Source organism: Aquarana catesbeiana, linkage group LG07 (genome assembly GCF_042186555.1).
Source record: "Aquarana catesbeiana isolate 2022-GZ linkage group LG07, ASM4218655v1, whole genome shotgun sequence".
Taxonomy (NCBI): domain Eukaryota; kingdom Metazoa; phylum Chordata; class Amphibia; order Anura; family Ranidae; genus Aquarana; species Aquarana catesbeiana.
Genome location: NC_133330.1, coordinates 175,984,829 through 176,003,628, shown reverse-complemented (window position 1 = coordinate 176,003,628; position 18,800 = coordinate 175,984,829).

Sequence of the window (18,800 nt, the reverse complement as noted above, 5' to 3'; positions counted from 1 at the left end):
ATATTCTTCACTACACTGTATTATATATTACAGTGGCGGTCCGTGCATTAAGGGTGCATGAGAGACACCCCCTCTCTCCTGCCACCCCCTCTGTCACTAATAGATAGATTCATGCATTGCATGAATCTATCTATGGCCACCACTGCCACTTCCTAATTACAGCGGCAGGGGGTGTTTTTAAAGCACCTGATTAGAGCCATAGTCTCTAGTAGGCATCAAAAAAGGTGACCTGCGATCGCCATGCTGGGCGCTCGCAGGACACTCAGCTGTGTTAGAAAAGCAAATGAATATTCGCTTTCCTAACCCTAAACTGCCTCTTTGCCAATCAGGTGCTCGGGTCTGTTACCTGTCACCTGATTGGGTGAAACGACAGGTGCTGCTATTGGTCGCCTATCAGGAGGAGAGGATGGGAGATGAGGACGGCAGGAGACACACGAAGGACCTCGATCGTCGCCATCACCCGCTGCCCCACCAAGACAGGGTAAGTGCTGGGCAGACGAGTGGGCGGGGGTCACACTGGCAGCATATGATGGGCACACTGGCAGCATTTGATGGGCACACTGGCAGCATATGATGGACACACTGGCAGCATTTAATGGCACAGTGGCAGTGTTTGATGGGCACAGTGGAAGCATTTAATGGGCACACTGGCAGCATTTGATGGGCACACTGGCAGCGTTTGATGGCACAGTGGCAGCATTTGATGGGCACAGTGGCAGCATTTGGCACAGTGGCTGCATTTGATGGGCACAGTGTTAGCGTTTGATGGCACAGTGGCAGCATTTAATGAGCACAGTGGTAGCGTTTAATGGGCACAGTGGCAGTGTTTGACACAGTGGCTGCAATTAATGGCACAGTGGCAGCATTTTAAGGCACAGTGGCAGTGTTTGATGGCACAGTGGCAGCGTTTGGCACAGTGGCTGCAATTGATGGCACAGTGGCAGCGTTTGATGGCACAGTGGCAGCATTTGAGTGTACAGTGGCAGCGCTTGATGGCCACAGTGGCAGCATTTGATGGGCACAGTGGCAGCGTTTGATGGCACAGTGGCTGCAATTGATGACACAGTGTCAGCATTTGAGGGCACAGTGGCAGCGTTTGATGGCACAGTGGCAGCGTTTGATGGCACAGTGGAAGTGTTTGATGGGTACAGTGGCAGCGTTTGATGGCACAGTGGCTGCAATTGATGAATTTTTCTTTTTAATTTTTTGTGCCCCCCCAAAAAATTTTGAGCACCAGCCACCGCTGATATATTATCTAAACAGCTCTGTATTATATATTCTCTACACTACACTGTATTATACCGTGTTTCCCCGAAAATAAGACCTACCCCGAAAATAAGATCTACTGAGATTTTCCAGGAGGGCTGCAATATAAGCCCTACCCCTAAAATAAGCCCTAGTTTAACCCTTTTGCTGCCAGGCCTTGTGCTCCATTTTGTACACTCAGGTGGCCAGACCATTTTTGCAATTTTTCCTTTGCATTTTTAATCGGGCAATGTGATTGACGGTAGATTACACCAAGGGACATTATTTTTTATTATTTTATTTTTTAATAAAGGATTTGTCAAAAACTGTTTACTGTGCTTTTTACTATTGTACACTTTTTTGGTGAATGGTTAGGGGTACAATGTACCCTATACCCATTCACATGGTGAGGGGCTGGGATCTGGGTGCCCTCTTGTTAAAGGGGGCTTCTAGATTCCGATAAGCCCCCCACCCGCAGACCCCGAAAACCACAGCCCAGGGTTGTCCAGAAGAGGCCCTTGTCCCCATGGGGACAAGGTGCTTTGGGGTGGGGGATGCAGAGCAAAGAACCCACCCCTCCATGTTGACATCATGGGGCCTAGTATGGTTCAGGAGAAAGGGGTGCTCTCTTGTCCCCCCTTTTTCCTGACCTGCCAGGCTGCATGCATGAATAAGGGGCTGGTGTGGATTTTGGGGGGCCCCACGCCATTTTAAAAAAAATTCGGTCCACACGCCACTTTTTTTTCATTTTTTATAACCTTATAATCCAGTTGCCGGAAGTACATTACAGCCACAAGCAAGTTTGAATACATTTTTTTCCATTAGAAATGTCATTATTGCTGTGGCATGTTCTATACTTTGCACAAATGCACCATTTTCCAGGGAGACTAAGGGGACCCCCTGGCATGATATTTCAAAGAATATTTCATTTTTATTGTTTCATTTTAAGCATCATTAAAATCACTGCTCCTTTAACCACTTCAGCCCCGGAAGGATTTGCCCCCTTAATGACCAGGCCATTTTTTGCGACACAGCACTGCATCACTTTAACTGACAATTGCTCGGTCATGCAACCCTGTACCAAAACAAAACTGATGTCCTTTTTTACCCACAAATAGAGATTTCTTTTGGTGGTATTTGATCACCTCTGCAGTTTTTATTTTTTGTGCTATAAACAAAAAAAATGACAATTTTTAAGAAAAAAACATTTTTTTTTTTACTTTCTGTTGCAATACATATCCCAAAAAAAATAAAACAAATGTATTCATCAGTTTAGGCCGATATATATTCTTCCAGATATTTTTGGTAAAAAAAAATCGCAATGGGCGTATATTAATTCGTTTGCACAAAAGTTATTGTGTCTACAAACTATGGGATAGATTTAGGGACTTTTTATTTATTTTTTATTGTTTTTACTGGCAATGAAGGCAATCTGCGATTTTTAGCAGGATTGCGACATTGTGGTGGACAAATCTGACCAAATTACACTTTTTGGGGACCAGTGACATTATTACATTGATCCGTGCTATAAAAATGCACTGATCAATCTAAAAAATGACACTGGCAGGGAAGGGATTAATACTAGGGGGAGATTAATTTGATAAGTGTGTTCCCTAGGTGTGTTCTAACTGTAGGGGGGATGGGCTTACTGAAACATGACAGAGATCACTGTTCCCGATCACTCTGTCATGTCACTAGGCAGAACGGGGAATCGCCTTGTTTACATAGGCAGTTCCCCATTCTGCCTCTCCTCACCGTGCGTGCGCTATCCTCCTTGCACGGACCGATGTACAGGTACATCGATTCACGCAGGAGAGCCGACCTGCCGCAGTATATCTGCGTGAGCTGGTCAGCTAGTGGTTAAAAATGATCATTTTAAAAAAAAAATTTGCATTAATACAAGGGCAGTACCCAGGTCCCAATACACTTTTTATGGCAATAACTTGCACATAAGCCTTTAAAATTAGAAGTTTTGGTTTTTCATGTTCGTGTCCTTAGACCTTAATAGGGTTTGCTTGTTTGCTAGAACTTTTTGCTTGTTCGAGATGTTCTGGTGCAAACCGTACCAGGGGGTGTTCGGCCCGTCCCTACTGGGTATCGATGGAAAACCCAGACCAGGAAAGGGTAACCAGAACTAGAAGCATATTCTAAAGGATAACTGGTGATGCAAAGACACCACCAAAGGTCTGTCCCCTACAGGACCTCAGGTGCGGGCGTTTCCCAGTCGGGTAGGACAAGACTTCATTACTGCCTGGCCACAGTAAAGGCACAATCTCTCCCTTCTCCTAAAGGCCCTCTCTTTGTCAGAGAGACATGTGCAGAGAGATGTGTAAAGCACAGCTGCTTGGGCTCTACTTCATTGGAGGACTCAGACCCTGGAGGCATGGGAGGTGAGGGTGGCATGGGTAGGTATGCAAAGTTCCGAGCCAAATTTACAGGAGGCCTCCTGCAAGTGCTCCTTAAAGGAAGGTCTCTCTCGGTGTCTGGTATCAATGACAATGGCAAACAAGATCAACTCCTCAAGATTTCTAGGTATGTCTCAGGCTGCAATCTCATCTTTAACCACTTCATGACCAGCCCATTTTTTGCGATACGGCACTGCGTTACTTTAACTGACACTGTACCCAAATAAAATTGATGTCATTTTTTCCCACGAATAGAGCTTTCTTTTGGTGGTAGTTGATCGCCTCTGCAGTTTTTATTTTTTGCACTATAAACAAAAAAAGACTGACAATTTTGAAACAAAAACTATATTTTTTACTATGCTATAAAACTTATCCAATTCCAAAAATTTAAAAAATCTAATTTCTTCATCATTTTAGGCCAATATGTATTCTGCCACATATTTTTTGGTTAAAACAATCCCAATAATTGTATATTGATTGGTTTTCACAAAAGTTATAGCGTCTACAAACTAGGGGAAATTTTTATGGACTTATTTCCTTTTACCAGTAATGGTGGCAATCAGCAACGATTTTTCCTGGGACTGCGACATTGCAGCAGATAAATCGGACAACTGTCACTTTTGACACTTTTTGGGACCAGTGACACTAATACAGTGATCAGTGCTAAATAATATGCACTGTAACTGTACTAATGACACTGGCAGGGAAGGGGTTAACATCAGGAGCAATCAAAGGGTTAAGTGTGCTCCTAGGGAGTGCTTTCTAACTGTGGGGGGGCCCTTATATCAGCAGGCAGGATACCTGCATGAGGCAAGCCATCACTGCGGAGCAGAGGCTAGTTGCCACGTTGCGGTACTTGGCGATGGGGAGAAGCCTGCAGGACCTTAAGTTCTCAACAGGCATCTCCTGCCATGCTCTGGGGATCATTATCCCAGAGACCTGTTCTGCCATCATCCAGGTCCTGCAGAAGGACTATATTAAGGTAAGAATTTTTATCCTTTAACATCACATTTTATTGTATTTATTGGTAACAGTGGTGAAGGAGAGATCAGGGGATTATCACGGTGCCAAACAATAATTAAAATATATAGATTAAAATTGTAATGTTTTATTCACAAATGATTAAAAAGAATGTATAAACATACATATCAGGGGTGTAAACAACACAAAGAATAAGAATTATAAAAAGCCAACTGTACAACAGTTTTACAAAACCCAGCCTATGGCGTGGTGGCAGGTCTTGTAAACAGGTATTGAGAGTCCTACATGTTTCGCCTAAGACGGCTTCCTCAGGGACAGTTGGTTATACCTGTATTGCTATCTTGAATTCTACAACAAAACATAACAATCAGAAAGGTAATAGCAGTATAATGACATCAACTAATATTAAAAGTAGAAATAGTAATGATAAATATATGTTATGTAACCGTCAGATATGGCCCCAGATCGTCCCACCTAAAAGGTTGCTGAGGCACATAGCCAAATCAACCATCATCACCCAAGGGACCCCTCCCCACCCGGCAGATACCCCAAAATAGCCCCCATAGCATAAGATGGTATAGTACCTACCAGTGGGTCCCAGGGGGCGGGCGTGGGAGACCCCGGGGTGAATGCAAGGCCTTAATGCACAGTAGGAGGCTGCAGGGGGCAGGGAAGAGGACCTGGCCGATAAAAGAAAATCTGGTGTAAATTATATGGTTTTGATAGACCCCAGAGGGATTCTGGGTATACAAACCAACAGAGAATAGGGCTAACATAGCCTCAATAATACTCACAATATATGCAACTATCAAAAAAAGAAGAGAGGAAACAGGGCACCCAGTATGCTGATATTGGATGTAAGCAAGGATGGCAGGTGGGCAATGACTGAAAAATGGAGAAAACAAAGTGAAAAAACAAAATGAAAAAGAGGGGGATAAGACTATAATTAGGAACCTAATGGCAATTAAAAGGATATATTATAAAGAGGTTCAATAGGATATGATGCGGTTGACAATGCAATAGTATGTACCGGGAAGTAAATGAACTTACCCATAAATCCAATAATGTTATTGAAGTGATAAGAGCTAATGAGATTCGGTTGGTAAAAGTAATAAAAATAGCTCTAGGAAACCACACTGCAGGAAAGACATGGAATAAATATAAGTGTAAAAGATATGGATTGTAGAGAAGCCTAGACAAATGGGTGGCAACAAAGTTACAGACTCACCATGATGAATACAACACAAGCATGGGTGCCCTGGAAACGCTGACAGCCGAATGGCCGGAGACGCCGGCCTCTTATACCCCCCACACACGTGCGGCGTCTGACGTCACCGGATGTGTGAGCGGACAAATAGCGCCACTGCGCATGCACCCGACAAAAGCTCCGTAGGCCTACAAGGTCCAGGGCGCTTAGCGGGGAAGTCTGACGTTGCGTATAGAATACACGCAGCGGATAGTACAATAAACTGCAGAGCCTATCAGTGCGACGGAGCCGCAGTTTACCAGAAGATGTAATGATGATCGAGAGATCATATTATGGCAGTGGCTGGGGGTGGGCGGATACTGACAATGGGCAGCACAGCCCCCTGGGTGTCCATAAAGTAAAAAGAGCTTTCTATATGAAATATAGGATATATGGAGATAATCATTATAACAAAAGCACATATGCTGATAGGGCATATGTGCTTTTGTTATAATGATTATCTCCATATATCCTATATTTCATATAGAAAGCTCTTTTTACTTTATTTATCTTCACATGATATTTGTTATTTTTATTTATATTATTTAATTAGAATTTGTTTATGTTTTGGAGTAGTGTTTATAAATGAGGCATCTCGTATGTCCAGAGGCCTGAAAAACTCTATGGTCTTTGTTATAGAATGTAATCATTTACTAGTTGTTACCATATATGTTTGTTTTTTTAATTGTCCACTAGATGGCTCTTGTCATTGAAGGTAATTATTCATTAGTGGTTTTATCTTTAAGTGTCCACTAGAGGGCTTCTGTAGTAATAGCAAAGGCTAATACCTCTTAAGTTAACTTCTTTAGTAGGCAATTAGTACCTTAAGCCCCCTTCATCTCATTAGACAGACCATGATGAGTCTGTTAGGGGACTTATGGTATCCAATATCTGTTTAATTATAGCCAATAGCGGCACTGTATGTGGCGCCGCTCGGTTATTTAATGCGAATGCGCGTACGTGATTACGTACCCCTGATGACGTCAGTTGTGACGAAACGGCCGTAGGGTCACAACATGAGCTTGTACCGCGCATGCGCGATTTGATTTTAAACTGCGCTATAGCGGTTTTTTATTCTTTTGCTGTTTTTACTCTGTCTTTACTCTGTATTTGTGCCTACACATGGCATTTACTTGGAACATTTAAATAAATCTTTTTGGCAAGTTGCACTATGAGAATCCCCCCCCCCTTTTTTTTCTTATTCGGTTTACCTGCTGGAGTACCTGAGCTTTTGATCATTTGGGAAGCTAACAGCCACCATTGAAGACATCCTTGGGAACGAGGAAGGAGGGTAGATGACCATCAGTACATACCTCTTTGTGACCTCTTAGGAGACCTACTAAGCCTGTACTGACCCCCCTGAGTAAGGGCGGTCGCAGGCTTTCTGGTAAGCCTCCATTTCCTTATACCTGGTGATGGGAAACACTTTCATCCGGAATACCACACAGGGACTCTCTAAACAGGCTATCTGTATATGCAAGCAAGCTTCCATTTCCTTTGGATTTTTTTATTATTTTTGAATTATTTTTCACTTAATTTTTTTAGTTTGAGTATTCTAACTTATTCCATTGTATGTAGTGTGGTTTTTTCACTTTTACTTCAAGTTCACTGTATTTATTTATTGTGTTTATAATTTATTCACCTTTGTCAAGCGCTGCACTTTTTTATATGCATATATTTATCATTACTATTTCTACTTTTAATATTAGTTGATGTCATTATACTGCTACTCCCTTTCTGATTGTTATGTTTTGTTGTAGAATTCAAGATAGCAATACAGGTATAACCAACTGTCCTTGAGGAAGCCGTCTTAGGCGAAACATGTAGGACTTTCAAAACCTGTTTACAAGATCTGCCACCACGCCATAGGCTGGGTTTTGTAAAACTGTTGTACAGTTGACTTTTTATAATTCTTATTCTTTGTGTTGTTCACACCCCTGATATGTATGTTTATACATTCTTTTTAATCATTTGTGAATAAAACATTAAAATTTTAATCTATGTATTTCAATTATTGTTTGGCACTGTGATAATCCCCTGATCTCTCCTTCACCACTGTTACCAATGTTATTGGGATGAGGTGCTGTATTGTTACGAGGACTATCCAGTCATCAAAACCCTTATTTGTCAAGTATTGTATTTATTGTTTGCTAATGTAATGTATTTCTTTACTCAAACACTAATTACCATGATTGCAATATAGTGTGAATGTCCCCTTTGTCCTCATGCATGCTATAATATTCTAATGATCTTTTTTGTACTGCATGCATATTAGCATTCACTAACCTCCCCAGCATGCTATGCTGGGCCCATATCCACCTAGTGTAGTCACTTAACAATGTATTTTGTCAGCTCCATTGTATTGGTTTACCCTAAAATGTCAGCAAATGGTCTGTGTGTCCTTAAATTGATTTAGAATCCCCCTTAAAATGTCACCAAATGGTCTGTGTGTCCTTAAATTGATTTAGAATCCCCCCAAAATGTCAGCAAATGGTCTGTGTGTCCTTAAATTCATTTAGAATCCCCTCTCCCCCTAAAATGACAGCAAATGGTCTGTGTGTTCTTAAATTGATTTAGAATCCCCTCCCCCCTAAAATGTCAGCAAATGGTCTGTGTGTCCTTAAATTAATTTAGAATCCCCCCCTAAAATGTTAGCAAATGGTCTGTGTGTCCTTAAATTGATTTAGAATCCCCTTCCCCCCTAAAATGTCAGCAAATGGTCTGTGTGTCCTTAAATTGATTTAGAATCCCCTCCCCCCTAAAATGTCAGCAAATGGTCTGTGTGTCCTTAAATTGATTTAGAATCCCCTCCCCCCTAAAATTTAGCAATGTGCCATCAGAGTGGGTGATGAATCTGATAAGTGGGCCTTATATTTTAGTCTTTAACCACTTCAGCCCCGGAAGGATTTAACCCCTTCCTGACCAGAGCACTTTTTACAATTTGGCACTGCGTCGCTTTAACTGCTAATTGCGCGGTCATGCAATGCTGTACCCAAACAAAATTTGCGTCCTTTTCTTCCCACAAATAGAGCTTTCTTTTGATGGTATTTGATCACCTCTGCCGTTTTTATTTTTTGCGCTATAAACGGAAAAAGATCGAAAATTTTGAAAAAAAATGATATTTTCTAATTTTTGTTATAAAAAAAATCCAATAAACTCAATTTTAGTCATACATTTAGGCCAAAATGTATTCGGCCACATGTCTTTGGTAATAAAATAATGTCAATTAGCGTATATTTATTGGTTTGCGCAAAAGTTATAGCGTCTACAAACTAGGGTACATTTTCTGGAATTTACACAGCTTTTAGTTTATGACTGCCTATGTCATTTCTTGAGGTACTAAAATGGCAGGGCAGTACAAAACCCCCTAAATGACCCCATTTTGGAAAGTAGACACCCCAAGGAAATTGCTGAGAGGCATGTTGAGCCCATTGAATATTTTTTTTTTGTCCCAAGTGATTGAATAATGACAAAAAAAAAAATTTACAAAAAGTTGTCACTAAATGATATATTGCTCACACAGGCTATGGGCATATGTGGAATTGCACCCCAAAATACATTCAGCTGCTTCTCCTGAGTACGAGGATACCACATGTGTGGGACTTTTTGGGAGTCTAGCGGCGTACGGGGCCCTGAAAACCAATCACTGCCTTCAGGATTTCTAAGGGCGTAAATTTTTTATTTCACTCCTCGCTACCTATTACAGTTTTGAAGGCCATAAAATGCCCAGATGGCACAAAACCCCCCCAAATGACCCCATTTTGGAAAGTAGATACCCCAAGCTATTTGCTGAGAGGCATGTTGAGTCCATGGAATATTTTATATTTTGACACAAGTTGCGGGAAAGTGACAATTTTTTTTTTTTTGCACATAGTTGTCACTAAATGATATATTGCTCAAACATGCCATGGGCATATGTGGAATTACACCCCAAAATACATTCTGCTGCTTCTCCTGAGTACAGGGATACCACATGTTTAGGACTTTTGGGAGCCTAGCCGCGTACGGGGCCCCGAAAACCAAGCACCGCCTTCAGGATTTCTAAGGGTGTGAATTTTTGATTTCACTCCTCACTACCTATCACAGTTTTGAAGGCCATAAAATGCCAAGATGGCACAACCCCCCCCCCCCAAATGACCCCATTTTGGAAAGTAGACACCCCAAGCTGTTTGCTGAGAGGCATGTTGAGTCCATGGAATATTTTATATTTTGATACAAGTTGCGGAAAAGTGACAATTTTTTTTTTTTGCACAAAGTTGTCACTAAATGATATATTGCTCAAACATGCCATGGGCATATGTGGAATTACACCCCAAAATACATTCTGCTGCTTATCCTGAGTACGGGGATACCACATGTGTGGCACTTTTTGGGAGCTTAGCTTCATACGGGGCCCCGAAATCCGATCACCGCCTTCAGGATTTCTAAGGGTGTAAATTTTTGATTTCACTCCTCACTACCTATCACAGTTTCGAAGGCCATAAAATGCCAAGATAGCATAAAACCCCCCAAAATGACCCCATTTTGGAAAGTAGACACCCCAAGCTATTTGCTGAGAGGCATGGTGAGTATTTTGCATCTCTCATTTGTTTTTGAAAAGAAAGAAAGACAAGAAAACATTTTTTTTTTCTTTTTTCAATTTTCAAAAGTTTGTGACAAAAAGTGAGGTCTGCATAATACTCACTATACCTCTCAGCAAATATCTTTGGGTGTCTATTTTCTAAAATGGGGTCATTTGGGGGGGGTTGTGCCATCTGGGCATTCCATGGCCTCCGAAACTGTGATAGGCAGTGAAGAGTGAAATCAAAAATTTACGCCCTTAGAAAGCCCGAAGGCGGTGCTTGGTTTTCGGGGTCCCGTACATGGCTAGGCTCCCAAAAAGTCTCACACATGTGGTATCCCCATACTCAGGAGAAGCAACAGAATTTATTTTGGGGTGTAATTTCACATATTCCCATGGCATGTTTGAGCGATATATCATTTAGTGACAACTTTGTGCAAAAAAAAAAAAAAATTTGTCTTTTTCCCGCAACTTGTGTCACAATATAAAATATTCCATGGACTCGACATGCCTCTCAGCAAATAGCTTGGGGTGTCTGCTTTCCAAAATGGGGTCATTTGGGGGGGGTTTGAACTGTCCTGGCATTTTATGCACAACCTTTAGAAGCTTATGTCACACATCACCCACTCTTCTAACCACTTGAAGACAAAGCCCTTTCTGACACTTTTTGTTTACATGAAAAAATTATTTTTTTTTTACTTTGAACCCCCAAAAATTATATATTTTTTAAAGCAAATGCCCTACAGATTAAAATGGTGGGTGTTTAATTTTTTTTTTTCACACGGTATTTGCGCAGCGATTTTTCAAACGCATTTTTTGGGGAAAAAACACACTTTTTTAACTTTTAATGCACTAAAACACACTATATTGCCCAAATGTTTGATGAAATAAAAAAGATGATCTTAGGCCGAGTACATGGATACCAAACATGACATGCTATAAAATTGTGCACAAACATGCAGTGGCGACAAACTAAATACATTTTTAAAAGCCTTTAAAAGCCTTTACAGGTTACCACTTTAGATTTACAGAGGAGGTCTACTGCTAAAATTACTGCCCTCGATCTGACCTTCACGGTGATACCTCACATGCATGGTGCAATTGCTGTTTACATTTGACGCCAGACCGACGCTTGCGTTCGCCTTTGCGCGAGAGAAGGGGGGGACAGGGGTGCTTTTTTATTCTTTATTATTTTTTTGATTTTTTATCTTATTTTTAAACTGTTCCTTTCAATTTTATTTTTTTTAAATCATTTTTATTGTTATCTCAGGGAATGTAAATATCCCCCATGATAGCAATAGGTAGTGACAGGTACTCTTTTTTGAAAAAATTGGGGTCTATTAGACCCTAGATCTCTCCTCTGCCCTCAAAGCATCTGACCACACCAAGATCGGTGTGATAAAATGCTTTCCCAATTTCCCAATGGCGCTGTTTACATCCGGTGAAATCTAAGTCATGAAATGCTTGTAGCTTCCGGTTAATTAGGCCATAGAGATGTTTGGAGCCATTCTGGTCTCTGATCAGCTCTATGGTCAGCTGGCCGAATCACCGGCTGCATTCTCAGGTTCCCTGTTGGGACAGGAGAGCCAGAGAAAAACATGGAAGACGGTGGGGGGGCATTCCCTCCCACTGCTTGTAAAAGCAGTCTAGAGGCTAATTAGCCACTAGGATTGCTTTTACATGAAAGCCGACCGCTGGCTGAAAAGAATGATACCAAGATGATACCTAAACCTGCAGGCATCATTCTGGTATAACCACTCAAAGTCCAGCAACATACCAGTACGTTGCCGGTCCTTGTTGGGCATATATTGTAAACTTTTTTTTCATGCAGCCTGTGGGCTGAACGAAAAAAAGATATTGATCGGTGGGTATGCCCACCATTAGAATACCTCCCTTCATCCACCCACTTCTAATGATGGGCATACATGCACCGTATATATATGCCGAAGCATGGGGGCATCCTCCCGCAAAAGGCAGGAGCAAATCGCTCCTCCGCCCACTGCTGCCCCCACGCTTCGGCATATATGCTGAAGTATGTAACTGTGGTGGTGAAATCACCTCCGACAGCGCTGGAGTCACGGCTTTATGTATCGTGGGAGCAAACGCTGTTGCTGTCAAGATAAATAAATCCGCTCTGCAGCTGAATGGCGTACCTGAAAACAAAAAAGTGGTTAACAATGAAAAAACAAAGTATAAAAAAATTGCATACCTATAAAGCAAACATGATAAAAACATAACAATAAAACATTGCAGTATAGAATGCAGAACAATAGAGAGAGAATAGAACAATAAAACAACAACTATTTTTGGTTTTTTTATTTTATTTTTTTTTGTATTTTTATTTATTTTATTTTTTTTTTTACACTTTTTTTAGTAACTTTAACTTTTTTAACTGATACCAGGTTTGGGTCTCTCAAAATGCGATGGCATCTTGGGAAACCCTGTGAAAGTGTGTCCTAGTCTGTGCAGTGCTGTACCCTACGCTAATACTCAACTAGTGTATGGTAGCGTTCAAAACATTCACCAATGCATAGACCAGGATTGTCAGGACAGGAGGGACAACAATACCGGGTGTCACGCCTAAATCCGCGCTTGCTGCAGACACAACATCTTTTTTGGGGGGCTCGTTGGGTAGGGGTACTCGGGAGGACATAAGGAAAATGCCTCTCATGCAGCCGGCTTACTGCATTTGGTTGGGGAAGGTGAGGTGGAGCACCGTCTGGAAACAGAAGGGCTCTGACAGTCTCTTCCTGGAATTTAAGGAAGGATCCAGTCCGTCCTGAAGCTCTGTATAGCACATGAGCATTCAGCAAAGCCAATTGAAATAAATAAACAGACACTTTTTTGTACCAGCGTCTGGCCTTACGGGCAACTAGGTACGGCGCCAACAACTGGTCGTTGAGGTCCACCCCTCCCATATTTTGTTTATATTCGTGGACACAGAGGGGTTTCTCCACAACACCAGTCGCCGTAGTAATTTGGGTCGTCGTATCTGCATGAAGGGAGGTAACAACGAAAACATTCTTATTGTCCCTCCACTTCATAGCGAGCAAATTATTACACTGCAAGAAGGCTCCCTCCCCCAGCCTAAGACGGGAATCTACAAGCCGCTGGGGAAAGCCCAGGCAATTAGGTCGCACGGTGCCACATGCTCCAATCTGTTGATCGAAAAGGTGACTAAAAAGTGGCACGCTCGTGTAATAATTGTCCACGTACAAGTGGTACCTCTTTCCGAATAAGGGTGACACCAAGTCCCACACTATCTTGCCAGCGCTTCCTATGTAGTCAGGGCAGTTTGTCGGCTCTATGTGACTATCTTTGCCCTCGTAAACCATAAATCTACATGTATAGCCTGTGGCCCTGTCACAGAGCTTATACATCTTGACCCCGTATCTGGTAAGCTTGCTGGGAAGGTATTGTTTGAATGACAAGCGACCAGAAAATTTAATCAGGGACTCATCAACGCAGACAACTTGATGGGGAGTAAACAAGTCTGCAAAACGCTGGTTGAAGTGGTTTACGAGGGGCTGAATTTTGTAGAGCCGATCGTATCCAGGGTCTCCACGAGGACAACAGAGTTCATTGTCGTTGAAGTGCATGAACCGCAAAATCTGCTCGTATCGTGCCCTGGTCATGGAGGCAGAGAACACGGGCATATGGTGAATTGGGTCAGTGGACCAATATGACCGCAACTCACTCTTTTTAGTTATGCCCATGAGGAGGGAAAGGCCCAGAAAGGTCTTAAATTCGGAAACCATAATTGGTTTCCAATCTCTGGCAAGGGAGGACTGGGGAATAGTGGCGATGTGTTGACCAGCGTACAAATTGCTTTGGTCCACAATAGATCTATAGAGATCTTCGGTGAAAAACAGCGAATAAAAATCCAGTGGCGTAAAATCGACTGTTTCCTCCTGAATTCCGGGTTGGCCAGTGAATGGGGGAAGTACGGATGCTGCAGAAGTGGTGGGTTCCCAATTCGGATTGGCGAATGCAGCAGGAAGGGCACTATGGGCACGACGGGCCTGTGTTCGTCTTCTTGGTGGCAGCGGGACATTACTTGTGCTTGCCACCTCGCCAGCTTGAACTGCGCTTATGGGACTCGCCACGTCACCACGTGTTACTGCAGTGCTGGATGTACGACCAGGGTGTACTAGGCCGCTGGTGCTTGCCAGTTCACCAGAAGGAATAGCGGCACTAGTACTTCTCTGCTCCATACGAGAGCCCTGCGGTTCTTGCACTTCAAGGACAGAAGAAGAAGTTTGGGGTCTGGTACGTCTGACCTTAGCAGGGACCATAACTCCGTCGTCAGAGCTATCTGTCATGGAGCCGCTGTCCTTTACAGGATCGTATTCTGAGCCTGAATCTGACAGATGAGTGACTTCCTCTTCACTATCTGTCATGCTCAGAAACGTGTAGGCCTCTTCACTAGTGTACCTTCGATTTGCCATTTTGGGCCATAAATTTAGGGGTACACTAGTGAGACTCACAGGCAAAAAAAGCTCCTGACTGTTAGCGATTGATTCAAAATGCTACCAAAAAACTGTTAGCGATCGCAGGGATCAGGCCTGACTCTGCGAACGCTGCAGTTATGTGTGCTTAGTGTTTTGTAAGTGTCAGTGATCGATCGATCACTTCCCGTAAGACTATGATCACCCCTCAACATCTTTGGTGACGGTCATTTATTTGAACTGTATTTCTGTTTTTGTTACTGCTTTGTATGTTTTTTGTACTCTTTCATGTAAACATTTTAAATGTTTTTGATATCAATAAAATAAATGATTTTATATAAAATATCATTCTAGTAATTTTGAATTTTGGTGGCACCGCAATAATCCCATCATCCCCTTTTCCCCCATTTTTTGAGATCTATGACTTGGGATGAGGTGCCGTATCTGGTAGGACACACCACCCACCATCCAATTACCTACTCGCGGCTATTAATGCATTGCCGGTCCGACAATACACATAGAAGTTCATTAATAAAAATGGCATGGGAATTCCCCACAGGGGAACCCCGAACCAAAATTTAAAAAAGAATGACGTGGGGGGTCCCCCCAAATTCCATACCAGGCCCTTCAGGTCTGGTATGGATATTAAGGGGAACCCTGGCCAAAATTTAAAAAAAAAAGGACGTGGGGGTCCCCCTAAATTCCATACCAGGCCCTTCAGGCCACGGAGGAGATGCTGGACGAGAACACCGGAGGAAGAACCAGAAGAGCCAGAAGAACCAGAAGAAGAAGAAGATGGAGGAAGAAACCGAAGGAAGATAGAAGATAGAAGAAAGAAGAAGCATTTAAATAAAGGAATTGTCAAAAACTGTCTCTTGTCATTTTTACTATTTTTGACACTTTTTTAGTGAAATGATAGGCCCTTACCATTTTACACAGGGGGGAGGGCCGGGATCTGGGGGTCCCATTGTTAAAGGGGGCTTCCAGATTCCGATAAGCCCCCCGCCCGCAGACCCCCACAACCAACGGCCAGGGTTGTGGGGATGAGGCTCTTGTCCTCATCAACATGGGGATAAGGTGTTTTGGGGGGCTACCCCAAAGCACCCTCCCAATGTTGAGGGCATGTGGCCTGGTACGGTTCAGGAGGGGGGGAGCTCTCTTGTCCCCCTCTCTTTTCCTGCAGTCTGCCAGGTTGCGTGCTCGGATAAGGGTCTGGTATGGATTTTTTGGGGGGACCCCACACCTTTTTTTTTTTAATTTTGGTGCGGGGTTCCCCTTAAAACCCATACCAGACCTGAGGGGTCTGGTATAGATTTTGAGGGGGACCCACGCCATTTTTTTAAAAAATGTTGGCCGGGGTTCCCCTTAATATCCATACCAGACCTGAAGGGCCTGGTATGGAATTTAGGGGGACCCCCCACGTCATTTTTTTTTTTTTTAAATTTTGGTTCAGGGTTCCCCTGTGGGGAATTCCCATGCCGTTTTTATCAATGAACTTCTATGTGTATTGTCGGACAGGCAATGCATTAATAGCCACGAGTAGTTTTAAATGACTTTTTTTCCTTTGAAATGTCATTTTGCTGTCAGACTGTTCTAAACACGGGAAACATGCGCCCCTTTACAGGCATACTATAGACACCCCCCAGGTATGAAATTTAAAGGGATATTACACTTTTATTGTTTCACTTTAAGCATTATTAAAATCACTGCTCCCGAAAAAACGTCCGTTTTTAAAACTTTTTTTTGCATTGATCCATGTCCCCTGGGGCAGGACCCAGGTCCCCAAACACTTTTTATGACAATACCATGAATATAAGCCTTTAAAAATAGCACTTTTGATTTCTCACATAGACTTTTAAAGGGTATTCAGCGGCATTCGAATTTGCCGCGAACACCCCAAATTGTTCGCTGTTCGGCGAACTTGCGAACAGCCGATGTTCGAGTCGAACATGAGTTCGACTCGAACTCGAAGCTCATCCCTAGCCAGAGCGAGGAGAGTTGTGGAGAATGCCTTCGGGATCATGGCCAGCTGGTTCCGCCTGTTTCAGACAGCTATCCACATGGTGGAATACAAACTAAATCACCTTGTCCTAGCGTGCTGCATCCTGCAAAATTATTTAAACAAACACTTGAGCAATTATATTGCATTATAAAAGACATCCGTTTTCGATGAAACATGTCAGGCAGGTTGACACCAGCACGCTGAACGCTGCAGCTTATCGTTTTCCTTGATGCATGCATTCCTGAATTTTAAATGTAAGTTACTACAATAAATTTTTTATCTGCTATTACGGGCTTCACTATGTTTCCTTCATTGAGTACTGCTGATCGATTTGCTGAGAGCCTGCATTTTTTTATGTGAATCCCTGTAGAAGTTAAATTGAGTGTGATTGGTATCTGCATACTGCCTTTCCAAACCTTGAAGATGCATGGTGGAGGCCGACTGGCTGGATGAGCCGTGGGTTTAATTACACGCTTTTTTTTCTTTGTCCTCTGGTAATCAGATTATTTTACCACATGGTGCTGAGTGCTTTCACATCTATACACTTGAATTGGTGATCGGAACATTTCTCCCCTTGTATGGGACTCACACTATATAACATCATCTCAGTGCCGCTTTCACAGACTGTTTGAATTATATTGCATTACACACCCATTCTAAGGCTTCAAAGAGAACTAAAAAGAATAATAAACTGACGAGCGGGACAACCTTGTGGACCATACCTCTACCTTTCAACCCTTTTTCTTCTTTCTCTTTCCTTTTCTCCACCTTACGATTAAAGCTCATTATCAGAATTTATTTGACCTATATACACTCTACTTGTAAACAATATGTATAGTAGGTATAAATCATTTAAATACCTACAAAAGTAACTAAGGAAATTATATATATCTTTAATTTAGGTTTACGTGAACCCAATGTTTAATATTTGAAATTTCATGATATTTACCTATATAAACCCTACTGTAAAACAATGAGCTTACTTTATAGATCCTTGTAAACTTACTTTATGTATCTTTACAACATTGTATACTCAATAAACTTCTTTTGACAAGGAATTATATTGCATTACTTGGGCCTGAGGCCGGACTTATAGAGAATCCTCTGATGGGCCTGGATACTGGCCGTACTGGCTTGGCCCCCCAAAGCGCCGTCAAGTTCAGGATCAATATGTTGATTTTTTTATGGGTAGGGGGGCCATTGCAATGCCAGACAGTCTCTAATTTTTTTAAATTAAAAATAATGATCAGATAAAATCTCGAATTGTATTTATTTGCTTGCCTTTCTTTTTGGCTGTCTCCTAGGTTATCCTAGTGCACTTGTAGTGCCAAGTGTATTTTCCTTTAGTAAAAAAGCCCAATTGTCACTGTAAACACCAAATAACTTACATAACTGGTATTGAGCATTGCAAGAAGAAGCCACACATCTTGTTTAATAACAGATGTTTTAATCTGTGCACATTCACACGTGCATTTGTGAAAATGTTATGATTTAAAAAATATATAATTTTGGGTTCAAACAATCAAATTTTTTTTAGTCAAAAAAAAAAAAAAACAACCAGGCCTCTATTTATTTTTTTTGTTTAAAAAAAATATAAACAAAAAAAATAAATAGAGGCCTGGTTGTTTAAAAAAAATATAAACAACCAGGCCACTATTTTATTTTTTTATTTATTTTTTTAAAACAACCAGGCCTCTATTTTATTTTTTTATTTTTTTTTAAAACAAACAGGCCTCTATTTTTATATATATATATATATATATATATATATATATATATATATATATATATATATTTATTTTTAAACAACCAGGCCTCTATTTTTTTTTATTTTTATTTTTTTAAACAGGCCTCTATATATTTTTTAGTTTGGGTTGCAATTTTTTTATAAACAGGCATAAAATCTTTAAAA